This window comes from Pteropus medius, unplaced genomic scaffold (genome assembly GCF_902729225.1).
Source record: "Pteropus medius unplaced genomic scaffold, Ma_sr-lr_union100, whole genome shotgun sequence".
Lineage (NCBI taxonomy): Eukaryota > Metazoa > Chordata > Mammalia > Chiroptera > Pteropodidae > Pteropus > Pteropus medius.
In genome coordinates this window covers 6,039,417-6,060,334 of record NW_024354886.1, presented here as the reverse complement: position 1 = coordinate 6,060,334, position 20,918 = coordinate 6,039,417, and the positions used below count along the sequence as shown (strand labels likewise).

General features: G+C 41.6%; 1 long non-coding RNA gene across 1 annotated transcript; it reads right to left on the bottom strand.

Moving 5' to 3' along the window:
• Nucleotides 1-12,861: 12,861 nt before the first annotated feature.
• LOC120597681 (uncharacterized) lies at nt 12,862-18,464 on the bottom strand. Its single transcript, XR_005651430.1, has 2 exons — nt 17,925-18,464; nt 12,862-17,694 (listed from the first exon to the last, which is right to left on the bottom strand). It is a non-coding gene; the product is annotated as an uncharacterized LOC120597681 (long non-coding RNA).
• Between the last annotated feature and the right edge of the window lie 2,454 nt (nt 18,465-20,918).

The following is a 20,918-nucleotide window of genomic DNA, read 5'->3' as shown; positions in this document are numbered from 1 at the left end:
ACCAATGGTTTTTACGTAATCCTCCTTCTGTCTCCTCCTTTGATTCTAATGCATAAAATAAGCTGCAAAACTGCCATTCTCTGGAGCGTTTTCTCAGTTCGTTGAGATTTCGCTTTCTGGCAATTGTCATTGGTTTGGCTCAAATAAACTCATAAAAATTCTCTACAGGTTTGGACGTTTCTTACATCAACAACTGTTTGATCAACAGCAAAAGTGGCCTCCTGAAAAGAGACTTCTCTGTCTTCCTTATAGATATCCAGATATGCTCCTTCCCCTCATATGTGCTTGCTGATGAGAAGAAATGGCCTCATCTTGAAAGGTTTTCCCACACTTGTTACATTCGTGGGGCCTTTCCTATTATGAAGTACTGATGAGTGGCTTGAGTGACTGGTTCCTGATGCTTTCTCTACACGTTCAGCACTCAGGAGACTGCTTCCCATGTGTGTAAGCTGGGAACTAGGGCTAAAGGTTTTGCCACATCGCTCACACTCATAGACCTTCTCTCTGTTGCGGACAGTCACAGCCCTAGACACACAGAATTTCCCACAATTGCTGCAGGTATGGGGTCTCTCATGTGAACGTGAGAACATGTGTCTGTTTCCCCATACTTTCTCATGCTCCTTACACCCTTAAGACTCTTCGTCTTTGGAAGTCCTCTGGGCCACAGGATGAGTGAGAGCAAACCTCTCTCCAGTGGATATTCTGATATGCAATAAGTTGTGACTTCCTCATGAATCCCTTAATACACACACCATACTTAGAGGACCCTTTCTCCTAAGACCCCTTGTGGTTTCTTGGGATTCACAAGAATATTCAAAATTGGATCTCGAGCCTAGCCTTTGGGAGTTCTCCCAGCGCCTTCCCTCCACACTTAGGGTCCTCAGAAATGGCACGCTTTAGAGTTAATTCCACCTTCCTGGTTCTGTTGTCACCATATGACAAATAAAAACACATGACCTGATCCCCATTCTGAGCAAAAATCAACTTGAGAAGAAGAATCACCTATAACAAAGAGAGAATGGTGGTGTGCAGCACTTATCTTCACAACCGGTGACAGTAAGGGCAGGGAATGGGACCACAGTGGAAACCTCCAAGAGCCAGCAAACAAAGAAAGCTGCACGTAAATGCATGAAGGAGAGCAAGGGGGAGGGAACAAAGGGTAGGCCACAATACCTGGTGAATAAATAAAGTCAACCCCCAGAAGGAAAGAGGTGAGAAAACAAAGAAGCAGTAAAAGAGGATCGCTGAGGGCTGAAGATCAAGCCACAGCAGCAGGCCATTGGCTTCTCATGCAGATGGCAACCCAGAGAAGAATGTGCGGCAAGTTATTTATGTGGAGGTTTTCATCAGATTCCATCTGGTGGCTTAGAGGCCAAGAGAAAACGAGGACTTATTTAAATCAATGTTTCACCCTGGGTTCTTCAACACTTTAAATGGCACAAAGGAAGGAGTTGCAAGGAGGGGGGCTAATGGACTCTCCCTCCCTCACCTGTGTCTTGTATCCTCAGCTGCCTGCAGGACTGGCAGCTTCCCTATGATGCTTCCCCTTGTTCCAAGAGGATGACCAGGTTAATGTGCAAAAAAATGAAAATTCTGTTCATAGCACTGAAAACAGGAACGTGAAGATGGACCAAAACCAGCCTCGACCCTTCTGTCAACATGAAACAGATATGGCTGGAGAAACAACTGAAGAGCTTTCTAGGGAAGTGCACATGGGCAGGGCTACTGTCTAAGGGAACAACCATCTCAGGACAGAAGTAAAACTCCTAAAGGCGGGGTTTTCATTGCAAAGGTGGCTCACCTGGGTGAGGGTCGCTGAGGGTGGACTCAGAGTGCAGGGAAGCCGCCCATCTCCAGCAAGGGAAATATCAGAACACACCATTAACGGGAAGCAGAAATAACCCACCTTTTACCAGGAGGGACCATGCAGCTTGCAAGGATTCAGAAACTAAAACCAACCAAACTAAACCCTTTAGACCACACCCCCACTAACAAGTGGGTGGCAGCAATTACCATGGCAAATTGAGTCAGTTCTTAGGCAGTCAGATCATGTTCCCCAAATTCTGCATCATCACATCCTAATAAAGATGCCTTCCCAAGGGGTCAGACAATGCCAGTCCCTATGAGTGAAGTGTGTGGCCAATGCCTCACATATCCTCTAAGGTCACCCAATCCTGAAACACATGATTTCTGCTGCCACCAGAGAAATAATCTCTGAAAGGCAATCAGATTCAGCAAGGGAAAGGGAAAGCTTTGAGTCTGTTTGTGTCTGACAAGCAGGGAGTGTACGGAACGGACCAAGGGCTAAGTCTAGAAAGACTCTTCCAGCAGGCCAGGGGATGGTCAGGGCTGCTGTGGTCAGCAGATGTCACAGCAAGGGAGGCACAAGGGAATAATTCTATTTTTCTCCTCTACTCTCAATACGTCTGGTCACCAAATGTATGTGGGGTAGGGGTGGGAGAAAGAGTATTCCTAAACCAAGCAATTCTCAGACACCAGCTGGGTGCCCCACAATTTAACTTAATTCTGACACTATCTACTTGGCTATAGCATCAGATCCCATGGGTTAAGGGCCCAGTCCTACAAAACTGCCCCCACTTCAGATGCCAGTTGCCAAGTCCGAGTTGTCATCTGTGCTTCTGACTGACTGGCTATAAATCAGAGGTTCCCACAACCCCCTCCTTGGGTTCAATTAATTTGCTAGAGAAGCTCTCAGAACTCAAGAAAAGTTTATTTACTATTGCCAGTTTATTACGAATGATATTAAAAGATACGAATAAACAGCTGGATGAAGAGATGCATAGGCAGAGCATAGTCGCCCGGGTGGACTTTGGGTGCACTACCCTCCTGGCAAGTGGGTGTATTCTTGTTCACCAACCCAGAAGAGCTCATCAAATCTCATTGTTTTTATAGGGCTTAATATCTAGCACTCTTCCCTTCCCAGAGGTCAGCAGGTAGGGCTGAAAGTTCCAACCCTCTCATCACTGTTTTTCTGGTAACCATCCCCAATCTGAGGCTCTCTAGGGGCCCCACTGTAAGCCACCTCATCAGCATAAACTCGAGTATGCTCAAAATGGGCTCCTTATGAGTAATAAGAAAATCCTATCACTCAGGAAATTTCAAGAGTTTTAGGAGCTCTGTGCCAGGAATCAAGGAGAAAACCCAAATATATTTATTATGCCACAGGAAGGAATGCAAACCTTATTTGGGTGGCAAGACAAGGTCTTGGGAAGGACAGCAGAGGGAAGCAAGGCTTACCGGACCCAAGAGTTAGGGCTGCAGCTGCCATGACCCAGCTTCGTGGTTTTTCCTCTGCAGAGGGTGAATACTTTGGGGCCACAACTGGCTAGGCTGGAGGAAACTTATACAGAAAAAAAAGGCAGTCAGTCCCCCTGCCTTGTACATTTGTAACCCCAGAACCAGCTCAAAATGGTCCTATCCAGTTAAACAAGATACTGAGTTGCTTTATAGAGACAACAGATCGAAATCATATGTCATGCAGCCAAATGTGCAGAGGAGAAAACTTTGACCTCCAGCAGCACCTGGAACCAAAGTCTCGCCCCTCACTGCCACCCCTCTCCCAAACCGAACCAAAGGACCAGAATATGACTGGAACTGGAACACCAGAACACTTTCAGAAGCAAAGGATCCACTTTCCAAGAATACCCAGTGCTGACACCCCTTACCATAAATGGCCAAGTACCAAGTCCTCCAATTAAAACTTGCTCCACCATTGCTTCTGCATATGCATTCCTCCTAACCTCTTAAAAACTCAACCTAGTCCAGCAAGCAAGACGGATCTGAGGCACTATCAGGTCTCCCATCTCCTCAGATGGCACCTTCTTGATCAATAAACCTTCCTTTACTCCAAACTCTGTTTTGTTTTGGCCTTTCGAAGTGTCAATTACATTAGGTAACACCCTGACCAACTCCCAATGACCAGGGAAGGATCACACACACAGGCAGGAATATTTACAAAAGGGGGAGTGTGCACAGCCCTGCAGTTCTGAATTCACACCCAAATCCACTTCAGAAACCAGACTCTGTGGGTAATAATGTACCCAACATCTCTCATGTGGAGGAAAAAACTGGTAGGCTTCACTTCCATCTTAACTTGGGCTGCTAAATAAGCAACTAAAAGCATCATGATGATAAATCCCCATTGGCCAGATGGATATGACATGTCCACTGGCCAGAAATACCATGACATGTCTACATATGAAATACCAAGAGCTATAAAGAGAATAAAGTTGGTCTCTGTGGAAAGACCGGGAGATGTTTTCATAATGCAGTAATATGCTGTAAGTGGAAAACAAGGTTCATCTTGATCTTTTTAAAATACATATATTCACACATAAAATCTAGATGGCTTTATCCTAAACTCTTGAAGGAAAGGATTAAGAGAGGTATTCACCTTCCATACTTTTTTAACACAAAGAACTTGTATTACTTTCATAAAAAAAAAAGTTTTCTTAGAGTGTACATATGGCTTCCCATGTCTACATCCACTGGGTTGTAACCCTTCCTTTTCCCCAAATAAATCCTTTGAGGTGATAAAAAAAGTTTTCTTTCAAAATTTCTTTATTATGGTAAAATATAAAATGTAGCTATTTATTTACTTTTTAAACAAGCACAAAGATTTATTTCTCACTCGTGTTAGACAAGGGCTGTAGTTGTTTACGGCTTTGCTCCATGGCATCCAGGCTGAAAGGACAATCCCAAACAAGGCTTCCTCACGGCTGAGCCCAACCAACAACCACTCTTTTTTTTTTAAAGTTGTGGCAAAATGTACGAAACGTAAAATTTACCATTTTAATAATTTTTCAGTGTACAGTTCAATGGCATTAAGTACATTGACATTGTTGTTCAACCATCACCACCATCCAACTCAAGAACTCTTTTCATGTTCCCATACTGAAACTTCGTACCCATTAAACAAAAACTCTCCATCCCTCCCTCCTCCCAGCCCCTGGAATCCACCATTCTACTTCTGTCTCTCATAGGTGCTTCATATAAGTGGAAGCAAACAGTATTTGTCCTTTTCTGTTTTTTATTTCATGAACATAATGTCCTCAAGGCTTATCCATGTTGTGGCATGTAAGAATTTCCTTCACTTTTGAGGCTGAATAACATTCGTGTATGTATGTGTGTGGGTGCATGCATCACATTTTGTTCATCCAATCATCCATTGGGTTTCTCCACCTCTTGGCTAGTGTGAATAATGCTGCTATGAACATGGGTGTGCAAATACCGGAGTCCGTTTTCAATTCTTTGGGGTATACACCAAGAGGTGGAATTACTGGATCATATGATAATTTTTCTAAGGAACTGCCATACCATTCTCCATAGAGGCTGTTTTACATTCTCACCAGCAATGCACAAAGGTTCCAATTTCTTCATAGCCTTACCAACACTTGTTATTTTGTTTTTGTTTTTGTTTTTTTAATAATAATCATCCTAACGGGTACAAAGTGGTATCTTATTGTGGTTTTGATTTGCATTTCCCTAATGATTAGTGATGTTGAGCATCTTTTCATATGCTTATTAGCCATCTGTGTATCTTCTTTTGGAGAAATGTCTATTCAAGTCCTTTGCGTGTTTTTTACCGGAGTTTTTTTGTTGTTGAATTGTAGGAGTACTTTATATATTCTGGATATCTTTCAATTTGTTCAAACTTTCTAAAAAGTAGAGTGAACTGCAGTCATTCTGTCATTCATGTTTCATTTACTTGCTCTTGATGACCAAGAGTGTGTCAAAAATATCTTTTATAGTTGGATCGAGATCTTGGAGATTTTGTAGCTTTTTTATTTTGAAATGATAGATCTTAAATACTTGTTCTGGAGTTAAAATAGCATCACAGGCTGAATGTAAAAGGTAAACATATATGCCAAGCCAAACAGGAGAGCTAGTCTCTTTCAGCCCATTGCAGCTCCTCCCAAAGACCACCTACTTCACAAATCAGGGTGGGAAAACTATAGTAGACAGAAACTGCATCTGGAAAGAATGACAAGGTTCATCACTTCATGTATATTATAAAATAATTTTGGTTTCACTGAGAACATCTCCTGAAAAAAATTTCCATAAAGAGCAGGTAGTGAAAATTATACTTGCTACCAAAAATGAACTGTGACTATTAATGGGACAGATTTTTTAAAAAGCTTCTCCGATGTGATCTGAGCACTCTGTTAGAGGTTGCTAGTCACCTACCAACACCACTCTCTTCTTTTCTACTAACAGAGACACATTTGTATTCAAGGTGACAAAGTACTCAGTTAAAAGGCCACATCTCCCAGCCTTTCCCACAGCCAAGGTTGGCTATATGATATAGTTCTCACCAAAGAAGTGAAAGCAGGAGTCACTGGACAAGGATTCCAGAAAGCTCTTTAAAGTCTTGTTATTGAAAGTATGATACTTTGTTAGAAATACAGAAATCTTGGGCCACAGTCCAGACCTACAAAATCAGGATCTGCATTTTAACAAGGTCCCCTCTTGATTCACATACATTTAAAGTTTTGAGAAGCACTCCTTCAAGGGGAGCTGACTTAGTTAGCTTTACATTCCTGCTGGGAATGTGAATGTGATGGCTTGGAGCTACAGTGGCCATCTTTTGACCATGATATGACCTTCAAGAAGCCACATGCTAAGGATGGCAGTAGGAAAAAAGGGATCTGGGGCACTGATGGCATCATGGAGACACCACACTGCCTGGAACTGCCTTCCTCCAGATTTTTTTAATGTGAGAAAACAATGTCTACCTTGTGCACTTACTACTGAGAAGAAGCCACTCCAGAAGAATAGACTGGAAATCAGAAAACCCTAGGCAAGAAAGAGCACAGACAATCATTACTTGATTATAAAATATATATAATCATTTCAATTTAACTCAATATATATGGGCACATATGTGTGTAGGAAAATGTCTGGAGGACAGAAGTATATACATCAAAATGCTCATAGTGTAGGTTGTAGGACTATGAGTAAATTTAAATTTTATACCTTTTTTATTGACTGAATTTTTTATATTTGACATGAATTTTATTTTATAATAAAAGTTATTTTTAAAAAAGAAAATGTACCCCACATAAAAGTACACCTTTCTTAAGAAGACAAAAAGGTACACGTTAAACAGGATAAAGAATTGCCTACTTCTGGGGGTGAAAGTGGGCTAAGAAGAAAATAGGGAATAAGTAAGAGGGACCTCGCTTGACCGGTGATGGCAGTGAGCCTCAAACTGAGTATAATTTGCATACCCTCTACACCTAAGGTCCAAAAAAATTCCCAGGTCACATCACACACATTTTTGACTAAACATCTATTCATCGGCTTGAATAGTCAGTCCCTTGGTTTTCAGATTCTACTAAATAATTTCTGGCTATATTTCAAAATAAAGTGATCCTCAAGAGGTAAAGGCTTATCTCATCTGAGGCTTACACATATGTATCAGCTTCAAAGGCAACTCCATAAACACTTTATACAAACACCTTAAAAAGCTAAACTAAGTATAGCTTTCCATGACCCTACCAAACTAGGGAAAAGAAAATGTTCACACACACACACACACACACACACACACACACACACACACACACACACACCACGTAAACACTTCCTTCTCTCATTTTCCTTCTTGTTCTACTCTCCACACTATATATAAGAACATTTCAAAAATATTCTAAAAATCCAAATTGTTTTTGCACATAGTAAAGTTAAAATGTCTATACAACAATGCAAACTGGCAAATGCACACTAAACTAAAAACTGTAACAAGACAGTAGCTGGGGAGTTCCGGTAAAGACGGAGGAGTAGGTAAATATTGTGCTTGCCTCCTCTCACTACCTCATTAAAATTACAACTAAACGACAGAATAACCATCATTGGGAGTCACCTGAAGTCTAGCTGAACACAAGTCCTACAACTAGGGACACACAGGAGAGGCTACTTTAGGAAATGAGCTGATCCCACACTCTCACATGTAGCGGTTGAGAAGAGAATCGGGAGAAATATCTCAAGTGTAGAGGTCCTCCTAAAGGAGCATGAGGTCCTGGCCCCACACCAGGCTCCCTAGCCCAGAGTGCCAGTGCCAGGAAGAGAAGTCCCCATAACTTCTGGCTGTGAAAAACTGTAACTGTGCAAATCTTCACTTCTTTAAAATGACTTTTTCTCCTCTTTCTCTTTGATTCTAACTAGCCCTGGGCTCACTTGCTTCTTTTCTCTCTTTATCCTTCTGCATAATGCACCACCACTCCTTTAATCATTAAACCCTTAGGTCAGCATTAAACAGTCTTAGGAACAAAGCCTCAGATCTGTTGAACACAGAAACAGAGTTTGGATCAAACTAAAGATAACATCTTGCAGCTCCACACCCATGAAGGCAGACAGCCTTACTAGCATCCCCGTGAAACCAGACAGAATGAGGCTATGACTGACATCAGGTCCTGATGCAATGATCAACTACCTCCTACTCTAGCCCTGACCAATCAGTAGAGCCCATGACCCCAACTCCCTTAACTACCATGACTAATCAGTTTTCCTCTATATAATCTATCCCCTAGAACAGGGGTCTCCAACCCCTGGGCCACAGACCAGTATTGGTCCATGGCCTGTTAGGAACTGGGCCACACAGCAAGAGGTGAGCAGCAAGCCAGTGAGCAAAGCTTCATCTGTCTTTGTAGCTGCTCTTTAACGTTAGCATCACCGCCTCAGCTCCACCTCAGATCATTAGGCATTAGATTCTGATAGAAGTACCAGTCCCTGGTGCCAAAAAGGTTTGGGACCACTGCCCTAGAGACCATTAAGGAGACAGGTCTTGAGTACTAGCTCACCTGTGTGTCCAGGCTTGGTGCCATTTCCTTAAATAAACCGCTACTTTGCTGCAAACTCCTGTCCGTATCTCTTTTTGGCTATTGACGTGTGCAGGCAAAACGAACCCCTTGAATTTGGTAACAAAATCAGGGGAGATTATGGCTCAGTGAGGCAAAGGGCTAGGGGGTATCCTAGGCACTCCTCTTAAAGGGCACCCATGAACTTACTCGCTGATGGACTCACTCTGAGCTTCGGCACTCAGACAATAGCTCAAAAGGCACCAGGGACATATGGGGAAGAACTGAAGTGTCTGGCTTCAAGGCGAGGGCTGGAAGGGCAGCTTTCTTCCAAGACAGAAGTGCTGGTAGAGGGCATTGCTCCTTTGCTGAGCTACCCCCGCTCACTGCCTGGCTTACAGACCCAGGCGGCTGCCATAGCTGAGTCTCCGGAGAAGTAGCTAACACTAGTTGCCCCTCCTTGGTGATTCCCTGAGACCCAGTCCCTCTCAACATTCAGGCCATCCAAGTCGTTTCCAGTGGATTTTTCATACAAATGCCCTGTCTTGGCTCATGTTGCAGACTTTCCTATAACCTCTCAAAGATTCGCAAAATCTGAACAGGCAACATCTGGCCTCAGCATGCCCTGTACCTCTAGCTGAGCAGCCCCAAGACCAGCACTAGGGGCAGCTGGCCTCAATTTGTGGCTTGGCCTCTCAAGGAACTTCCAAGCCCAGTGTGGGTGGAAGCCATCTGCAAATTGCTTGGTGGCTCATGCCAGGTGGCCCCCAGCAAGACACAGGCTGCAGCTGAACTTGGCCTGTGGCAGGGCCCCACCCAGGAGGCCCCAGCCAGCATGCCATGTGGCTGGCTTTGGTCTCAGCCAAAGTACCACCTAGGGTCACATCTGAGGACGACACACCCAAATGGCAGACAGGGCAGTGAATCTTGCTCTGTAGGGTCAGCCATGGCACAATAACCTCTCCACTGGTCATGGCCAGTCATCATAACTAATCAGCCCCAGAGTCAATCCCTCCCATTGACAAGCAAACAGCAACCAAGGTCTACTACAACAGGAGGGCACATACCACAAATACAAGGGACATATCTGGAGTACCTAGCTCATGTAACCAGAGAAGACTGTGCCACTGGGACCCACAGCATACCTACTACATAAAGCCACTCTACTAAGAATGCGAGACATAGCAGCCCTACCTAATACACAGAAACAAACACAAGCAGGCAGCCAAAATGGGGAAACGACGAAATGTGTCCCAAACGAACAAACAGAACAAAGCTCCAGAAAAAGAACTAAACAAAATGAAGATGAGAAATCTACCAGATACAGAGTTCAAAACACTTATTATAAGGATGCTCAATGAACTTAGGGGAAGAGCAGAGGAACTCAGTGAGAGCTTTAACAAAGAAATAGAAAACATAAAAGTGGAGACAGAAAACAAAAAAATAACCAGTCAGAAATGAAGAATACAATAACTGAAATGAAAAATATCTTAGGAAGAATTAATAGTAGATTAGATGAAGCTGAGAATCAAATCAGCGATTTAGAAGATAAGGTAGCAGAAAACACCCAATCTGAACAGCAATAAGAAAAAAGAATCCAAAAAAATGAGGATAGTTGAAAGGGCATTCTGGGAAATCATCAAGCATACCAATATTCACATGGTAGGGGTACCAGAAGGAGAAGAGAGTGAGCAAGGAACTGAAAAGTTATTTCAAGAAATAATGACTGAAAACTTCCCTAACCTGGTGAAGAAAATAGATATACAAGCCCAGGAAAAGCAGAGTCCCAAACAAGATGAACCCAAAGAGGCCCATACCAAGACACGTCATAATTAAAATGGCAAAGATTAAAGACAAAGAGAATCTTAAACACGGCAAGAGAAAAGCAGTTAGTTACCTTCAAGAAAGCTCCCATGAGATTGTCAGAAACTTTGCATGCTGGAAGGGATTGGCATGAAATATTCAAAGTGATGAAAAGCAAGGACCTACAACCAAGATTACTCTACCCAGCAAAGCTATCATTTAGAATCGAAAGACAGATCAAGAGCTTCCCAGATAAGAAAAAGCTAAAGCCAGGAAATGTTAGAGGGACGTCTTTACGAAGGAAAAAAAAGACAAAATATGAATAATAAAATGACAATAACTACGTATCTAGCAACAATTACTCTACCTGTAAATGAATTAAGTGCTCCAAGCAAAAGATAGGGTGGCTGAATGGATAAGAAAACACGTGCTGCCTACAAAAGACTCACGTCAGATCTAAAGGAACACACAGAGCGATAGTAAAGAGATGAAAAAAGATGCAGCATGAAAAGAGAAACAAACAAAAAAGCTAGGGTAGCAATATTTACGCAAAAGAGACTTTAAAACAAAATCTATAACAAGAGACAAAGAAGTTCCCAGTAATCCAACTTCTGGGTATTTATTTGAAGAAACTCAAAATACTATTTTGAAGGGACATGTGAATCCATAAATATGTTCATTGCAGCATTATTTATAACAACCAGGATAGGGAGGTCACCTAGGTGTCCAACAATAGGTGAATAAAGAGGTGATACATATATACAATGGAATATTACTCAATCATAAAAAATAATGAAATCTTGCCATCTGCAACAACATGGTTGGACCTAGAGTAGAGTATAATGCTGACTGGAGTAGGTCAGACAGAGAAAGACTAATGTCATATATGGAATCTAGAGGACAGGATAAACAAACAGAAACAAGTCCATATTTACAGAGAGCATTTTGATGGTTGTCAGATTGGAGTGTAGGGGGATAAGTGAAGTGGGGAGAGGAGTAAGAGGTACAAATTAGTAGTTACAAGATAGTCGTGGGGATGTAGAGTATAACATGGAGAATATAATCAGTAATATTGTAATACATGTATGGTGTCAGATGGGTACTGGTTTTACTGGGATGATCACTTTGTAAGTTATATAAATGTTTGATCACTGTGTTGTACACCTGAAATTAAAATATAATATTGTGTCAACTATAATTGAAAAAATATATATAAAAATAAAAAATAGAACTTGCAAAGAGGTAAAAAAGGAACATTCTTATATATCACAAAATTCAGATTTAGCATTGACGCATTACTATTATTCCAAATTTTACTAATTGTTCTGATAATGTCCTTTGTGGCATTCCTCCACCCCTACCCCCATTCATGATCTAATCCAGAATTAAGCTTTGTATTTTTTTGTCATGTCACTTTAGGCTCCTTTGGTCTCCAATGGTGCCCACTCTTTTTTGTCTTTTATAACATCAATTTTTTGGAAGAGCACAGGCTCATCGCTCTGCAGAATGCCCTTGGTTTTGGTCTGTCTGATGTGTCCTCATGAAGAGATTTGGTTTTGCATTTTTAGCAGATATTGAATAATGTCGATATTGTTCAGTTAAGACCCAAGGTAACAGATCTTCATCCCTGGAACCTGTAAATATCTTATACGGAAAAGGGGTCTTTGCAGATGTGAAGTTAAGGATTTTGAGATGGTAAGATCATTCTAGACTATCCAGGTGAGCCCAAAGTGCAACCATGCAAATCCTTACAAGAAGAATCAGGCATTTTCACACTGACAGAAGAAGAGGAGGTGAAGTGACCACAGAGGCAGAGACTGGAGTAGCCAAGGAATGTCAGTGGTCAGCAGAAGCTGGAAGAGGCAAAGAACAGGTTCTCCCCTAGAGCTCTGGAAGGAGCAGGGCCCTTCTAAAACCTTAATTTTGGGCCACTGACACCAATTTCAGGCCTCCAGAACTGTGAAAAAATAAATTTGTTATTTTATGCCAGGAAAAAAAAAAGAGTAGTTGAGCAGACACCAATATATTGCTACCACACAGTAAAACTCAATAACATCTAAGTCCCACCCCACCAGTATATATATTTATGAGGGAAGGAGTACTTATTAGATATGCAAAAAAAAAAAATGTTGAATGGATGTCTATAGCAATAAACAAAGTCTTTGCTTGGATTTAAAAATTATGCACACACATTAAATCAATTTGCAAATGTCTCCAAGAGAAAAGGATACTGAATAGGTTTCCACCAATCTATGCATTCGTTTAATAGTATGTAAAGCTAATATACATTTTGTCAATTAAATACTTTGATGTTACAAAGATATGAATTCTCCACACAAGGAAATGAGATGTAAGTTATAGGGAAAGATTACAAGGTAGTATGTACACATGATGGACAGCCATGTAAGACATTCAGGTGTGGATAAGGAGACCCTGACATGTATGATTCAGGCACTGTTCTGATGTACCTTGGAAATCTGCAGTGTATGTTTATTCAAATATCCAAGTACAGGACATGTTAACAGGCTATCACATAGCTTGCTCACCCGTTATTAAGACCAATGCCCCTTTTTTGAATTCTTTGATATAGTCTGATTTCTTACATACTTTCATATAGGGTAAAGACATGTGACCAACTTGCAGAAATAGTCATGTTTGCTTGCCAGATATATTTCTCATTGTAAATTTGTATGCTGGTTAATTATAACAGCTTGGAAGTTACATAAATGTCTAACAATAGGAAAATAAGTTAAGAACAAAATTAAGTGTGTAAGACTATGCAGCCATTAAAAAACATGATGTAACAGAATAAGCACTGCCATGGGAAAATGTTCACAGTAAAGGATATTTTAAAAATTAGGTTATAAAACAGATGTATCATATGATCCCAGCAGTGTTTTAAAAAATATACACTCAGAAAAAGAAAAAAAAAAAATTGGCATAACCCATAAGCCTGGGGTTATGTCTCAGGGTACAATTAGAAAGAAATCGTTTTAATTTGTACTTTTGTAAATTTATGTTTTTTGTCCCCCTCACCCCCAAATTTCCTATACTGAACAATAATTACTTCTATAACCAGAAAAACAACAATAATTTTAAGTGTCATTCAGATGACCTTAGGCAAGTTATCATCCTCTCTGTGCCAGTTTCTTAACCTATAAAATGGGGATAAAGCACCCCACCCCCTTAAGGTTGCCAGGATGGGTAAAGCTTAGAGCAGTCCCTGCAAAGCAGGAGTTGTTCAGTGAAGGTTAGCGATTAACACTGGAATGTTTGTGAATCTGGTGGTGTGTGCCTGAGTGCCAGGCCTGTGTCCCCTGTGACTCCACTTATACAGGAGCCTGTCTCCATCCCATTCCAATGTGAACAGGTAACAAAGACAGGGAAATTGAGAGCTGAGTTCACAAACTCCCAAGTCTTCAAGTAACCAAGTAGGAAATGTAAACGTAACTGAAGCAGCTGGGAGTCAGACAACAAGAGTGGGGGCGGTTATGGCTCCCTAGAGATAGTGGACTCCCTAGAAGTGCCTCAATTCAACTTATTTCAAAATCCTATCTGGACTGACGGTCCTCATCTATCCTGGAGCTGCCCTGATCTGTGCGTTAAGTAGTCACAAAAAAGAACAACTTAAAGCAGTATGAACTTTACAGGCTATTGCACAGGACGTCCCAGTCAATGCTCCATTTTCTTCAGGGTGTTTCAGGGTTTCAAATATTTTTCAGTGTTCCTTCGGACAGAATGTTGTTAAAGCACATAATGTCAATGGCCATAGAAAGTACAGACACCAATTGCATGACCAACCTGTGGTAAAAAAAAAAGGGATTAATGGCTTTTACAGTTGAGGGGGCCTATAGGCAAGTTAGTCCAGCTGGTCCAGTCAGAGAGAATGACTGGGGAGGGAATTCAGAGTAGGAACTGATACTGCAGCAAATGTGATCTGTCCTAAAATTCCAGGGATCGTATGATTTATTGGGGCTACTTCTTATTTCTGAGTGAAAGGGAATGCTAGTTAATTACACCAGGACGCTGGGACTTGACTGGAATTGCCTCAAACAAACCTGGATATATGGATACCCTACTTAAGTGAAAGTGTTCCCTAAGGCCTAGAGTAAATTCCAACTCTTCACCTGAAAACTACTTCTGCAGTGGGAAGAAACTTCTTCCAACAGCTGTGTACATTTATAGTAAATAATTCAGAAGACCTATTTCACAGGATTAACATATACAACACTTTGGGATCTTCCTCTCTGAAATCCTGGATAGAAAGCAAAGAGCCTCTAGAGCCACGGTAAGGATTCCCAGAGTTGATACAGTGAAGTATTTTGGAAGGAAAGGCCATGGAGATTATGGATCTCTCTTGGCTCCCCGTCCGTCCTTCCCTAGATTCCTGATACCATAACAGCCACCACTGGGGGCAGGAGGAGGTTTTTTCTGAGCAGCTGCCCCACATGGACTCATTGGGTCAGGGCCTGTCCCACCGGCCAGCTTCTCTCCCCTTTCCTCACTGGAACCCCGGGGGGCTTCAAAAGCCACGTTGAGTGGCTGGGATCAGCTAGGACTTAAATTTGATGTGTGTTATACCTAACAAGTCTCCTCCAGATTCTATAGATGAGAAACAGGACTCTGTTACATCCCCATGTTCTGTTTGGTAAGTATTCTATGTAGCCTTTTTCCTCTCCATGTTGTGAATTTTGAGCTTCTTAGATTTGCCTCTCTTTCTTCCTCCTGTACTAACAGAATTCCAAGTCTGGCTTTGAAACTACAGGCCTTCCCAACTACTGGTGAAAAAAGTCTCAGCAAGATCAGAAGGGAAAAAAAAATTCTCTGTTCTCCTACAGCTTCAGAAAAGCAAATACTATTCAATGTCACAAAACTGTTCTTGCTAATGTTATTTTTAAGGAGTCTTTCAAGACTCTTGGACTTCAGAGATATCCTGGAAAAATGATCTTTAAATTTTAATGTCAATAATTCCAATTGGTTACTTAATAATTTGTAGCACTGTTTAAATAGATAAGCTAGGTTTTCTGGAAACTGTGATTTTTCATTCTTCAGCTAGGAGAGGATTATTAGTGACTTCCTGTACTCATAAGAGCATGGAGGTAAAAATGAATAAAAACAATGACTTTATTGGATTTAGTTTTTAAAGAGAATCTGACAGTCTAATGTTTAAGTTAGCCTTAGCAATAGAGCTCCAACTGTATAAATGTCTAGTAGTTGAAGTTATTCTTTTGCCTTTAGCAAACCCATGGAGAGGACTGACCCAAGCTGTCTGGCTCATAGGGAGTACATCAGTCCTGCACTAGGGCTGCACTAGGGCCAGGGCCCAATCCCTCAGCAAACAGGAGACGGTAGAACAGGCATAGGCTCTTGGTTGTTTGACCAGCCAGGGAAGGTCTTCACCTTCAAGTGGCAAAACAGCCTTTCCTGTCAAGATAACCTTCCTCTTCTCAATCCCTGGATTAGAACTCTCTATGATTTCACTAAGAAGGGAGAGATGAAGAAATAGGGTTGGAGGCCCCATCCCCAACACCCACACACCTTTTCCTAGTCCAATGTCAGGATAGGGGCCACTGGATTCAGAGTGATGCTTATCTGAACATGAGGTTTCTGAGAATGTGGGAGTTTCAGATCCAAAGTCTCATTCTCTACTCTGCTTACAATTCCAAAGGAAAATGAAGATGCAATTTTTAAACAGAGCACATAAGAACTATAAATGCTACACTCTGCTCAATTAGAAATCCTAAGTCTATTGGGAACTGAGGAAGGTAAAAAGAACCCCATCTTAAGCTTTCCTTCACAATAACTCTGAATCAAAGCAAGACCTGAGAGAAAAAAGCTGGATAATAGTAAAATCAACCAGGAGGAAAAAACTAATTAAAATAAGACTATATCCTTAACAACAGAACTCATAAGCCTTTAGAATTACTTACTATAATCAGTACAAGTTGAAGGCAGGTCACAAAAGGAGCCCCAAAGGCTTTCCTGCACTCATGCATCTGGCTATGGTTCTTTGTCTAGCCCAGGTACACAAGGCCTCCCCTCTTTAAAAATGGCTTATCACAGGTTTATAAACTGAAAATTCTATTTGTGGACAAAGAAAAGGGCCAGCATGTTAAGGAATCAGGGTATCAGAGCAACTGTCTGCTGGTGAGCTCCCTAATCTCATGGCCACAGGCAAGCTGTCCTCTTTGTTCTGCCCCTTGGCTCCTCCTCACTGGCACTAGATACTCCATTTGCTTCCTTCTTTCCTTTTTCCCATGACTAGCTATACACTCCATAGCTTTCTTTCTTGCTGTCCACTCTAACCTAAAAAAGCTTCTCGGATAAAGGATTTTCTGCTGATCATTACAGATACACTGACAATAGAGAGTTAAAGCCTGGTCTATATTTCGGGTTTTCCGTTTTAGATATCCTGGAACCTCTTTTCTACGACACTTTCATAACAAGGGCAGAGTTCAATTCCATTCCATTTTTACGTCCTTTTTCCAACACTTGGGGTGGGGCACTCCTAACTACCAAGGAAGAGGAAGGAGATGGCAAACTCAAGGTGAGAATCTTCCACCTTAATGTCCTCCCAACTTAACCTAACTAATTAAGTCATCTTGATACAGAATTATAGTGACAAAAGTAAAGACTCATTTCATATAATTGGGGAAGTTGGAGAAATATGCCCTCTCTGGTGCCAGATCATACTGAGACCTGGAAAGTAATGTGGTCCTTGTAGGCACGTCTTTTTTGTGTGTCTTGGATGACCCTGAAAGACAGTAAGGGTGAGCAGCCACCCTAGAAACCCAGTCAGTCCCAGGCCTGGGATCCTGCTGCCAGCAACTTCGACAGAGAACTCCAGTATGAGAAAGGCAATAATTGAGAACGCTTAGAAAAGTTTCCACTTTGAACAGGTAAGAATCAGAAGACATAAGTCTAAGAGTAGAAATCTCTTGCCTCAGGGACCAGTGTCTCCCTGCCAAAAGAGAGGGGTCAGGAACGCACAGCTCAGCTCGATCCAGCAGCACACGGACCAAGAGGACTTGCAGCCCAAAAAGGGACACAGGAAAATTCCAAGCCTTTTTGTCTGACATAAAAATAATATAAAGAAGAAATAAATACTGACTAAAATAAACAACAAATAAAAACAAGAAACTTGAGCTCAGAGGTCTATCTGGACACATTCTGGAAGCCCTCCAGTCCCTGACACGTTCCAGAACACACGGGAAGGGGGACTGCGGAGAAAGACTCAGTGAGGAAGAAACTGCAGTTAAGCCTTCCAGTCGGACCGGCAGTGGGTCACAAGCAAGTCCTTACTCAGTGCGATGACGTTTCCGTAATTCTTTAGCATCAGGTACGTGTAGAGAGCCTTCCGAGGGCGGTCCAGGCGCCTCCACTCTTCGTATCTAAGTCCACGTCCACAACCACGAAGGTCACCAGTTCCAGGAACGGGAGGTTTGTTCACTATGGCCCGGGATTCCCCATCACCACTTGTCGAAGGGGTGGAAACTTGAGGACTGGGGGATGGACAAGCCTGAGACGAGACGGTCGGGGAACACCGAGGGTGCCAGGGCACCCACAACCCGGGCACAGGGAGATGCGCAGCTGGTGTCAACCCTGCCAGGAACTCGGGACCCGTAACCGCTCTCCTCGGGAGCTGGCAGCAAGGTTCGACGAGGGCAGGACAGAGGTATAACCTGCAGGTCTTTCGCTTTCCATTGCTGGCGTTCGACCCACTTACACTGAACAGCGGAACTCCGCCCAGCCCGCCGATTACGAGTCAGAAGGACCTACGGTTCCGCCCCCAGCCAACTCCGCGGTCTCTCTAGGCTGCGCGGAGGAACAGCGTCTCTGTGGGCCTCTCCTAGGACTCCAGTAGCGCAGGTTCAGGCTTTTCAGGTTAGAACGCGCGGCGGCGCTGCTGCGAGGCTTGGCGTAACCCTGGTTCAGATTTTATCTGAATCATCTTTTAAACTAGTTTTACCCATTGTATTTCTTGCTAGACATCTAAAGAAAAATAGAAAGAAAAAAAAAGATAAAAAGAAAAGTAAAAAATAAAAAGAACAAAGAAAAAAGTAAAAAATAAAGAGAAATAAAAATAAGAAAGAAAAAAATCAATGTTACTCCTAATGTACGGAAATTACGACTGTTAACATTTTAGTGAATTTTACTCTGATAATTTCCTACATATAGTTTGATATTTTTGTGTTTTGTCATCTCCGATTTTCCACTTAAAGTTGTAAGCCTCCCCCATACTGTGGCACGCATTGTAATAGTTCATTAAATGGGTTATCGTCAATTATGTATTCATTCCGTATCAAATTACCTGGATTAAGCCCGGGAATATGGGCCTTCCATTGAGTGGTGGCACGAATTGTGTCTCAGCCTATCCTCGGGGAAGCGCTTGTCACTGTATTTTCTCTCCAAGAAGCTGTTGAGGATGGTGCTCATTAATTACGCAGACCCTTGCTCTAATTACTCAAAGGAGGATATTTTTATGGTCTCGCTCTCAAGAAGAGTTTAACTTTTTTAGAGCGATTGATTGGATTTGGGCTTATGGACTGTGCGAGTTTTGAATTTGAGTTGAAATGGCTGCTAGAAAGCTTAGAGCAAGTCTTACGGTGCAAGACATATGACGTTCGAACGTGTATTTTTTTGTATTGCTAACCCCACTCCTGGCTCTCCCACTCTGCTATCTTTGTTTTCCCTTTGCCTTATCTTTCTTCCTTGTTTTAAATGTATTTTATCTTGCTTTTTGGTTTTATCAGGCCTCAGCAAACCACCTTAAATCCTGTTTGAATGAAAGTGGTATATAAAGGAATAAATAAAATTGCTCAACCATTTCCCTACTATTGGAATAGTCCTAATTTTTAGTTCTTTGAAATTTTGTTGCAAATGGACATGTTTTACCATAAAGTGCTTTTTCTATTTAGGTTTTCCTGTAAGCCAGACTCCTAGAAAATATTGGATCAAGAGAAAAGATAGTCAATGAGTATTCAGTGAGGTTTGTGGATGCTGTGGGATAAAGAGATGATGAGGAAAGGGGGCCGGGAATAGCTAACATTTATTTAAGGCTTACTCCATGCCAGGTTGTTGGGTGAGGGGACTGACAAACAAAATGGATGCAGTCAGGCTCCCTCCCAGCAAGCTCCTGCGGTTTCCGAGCAGCCTTAGCTACAGCGTTCGGGATGACCCTAGATACAGCGTCCTATACAACCTGTAGATTGTGATTGATTACAGTACCTGGCCTTAAGCCACTATTATGCACCTTGATATAAAAACAGCCCCGCCTGTGCAGGCTGTGGGGGAGCTGGAACCGTGCCTGTGCCTTGCCGTGTCCTGCTATGCCAGAATAAAGCTATGTCTCATCTGCCCACGGCTCTTGGCATATTCTTCCAGCTGCCGGAACCACGCACCCCAAACTTCGGTATCAGAAATCTGCAGAACACAGGTACTCCGTAAGCCCTTCACATGATTAAATAATCTTAAAAGACAGGCCCCAGAAAGGACTGTTTGCAGCTGCTCATGTTTAAATTAATTTGCAATTAAAGTTGTAAATTTACAAACAGGTTTTCTTAAAATTATTAAGTTTAACTTGCATAACTTTGATGTTCTATTTTGAAATCTTGTGATTTTTGTATAAAAATAGAAATAACTTGTTTTTTGATTAATGTTCATTTAGTCCACAGGCTTGATGTATTAAATTTGCTTGAATATGACTCATGCTATTTACAAAGTTAGTTGATTAAATTCTCTTAAATAATTTACATTTACAAATTTAATATAACTTGGTTTTTTTTCAAATTCTTCACAGGGCAAATTTACAAGTCAAAGAAGAAAAAATCTTCTTAAACGTGTAAATAACTCATAAACCTAATAACTCAAGGTTCTAAATATGGCAAATCAAGTTATATTAAAGATTTCAATACTGTTTACAAACATAGTCAAATTATTTTATAACTTTCAACTTCAGATCACAAGCCTGAAATAAATCACACAATTCAATTTGAAATTACAAAACTAATCTGTCAGATTCTTTAATATGCCAAATTCTCTTAAAGTTTATAGACACATAAAAATAGGAAAGAAAAAAATCAATGTTACTCCTAATGTACGGAAATTACGACTATTAACATTTTAGTGAATTTTACTCTGATAATTTCCTACATATAGTTTGATATTTTTGTGTTTTGTCATCTCCAGTTTTCCACTTAAAGTTGTCACGTAAGCTATTGTCACGTAAAGTTGTCATGTTAGCTATTCCCGGCCCCCTTTCCCCATCATCTCTATCCCAGAGCATCCACAAACCTC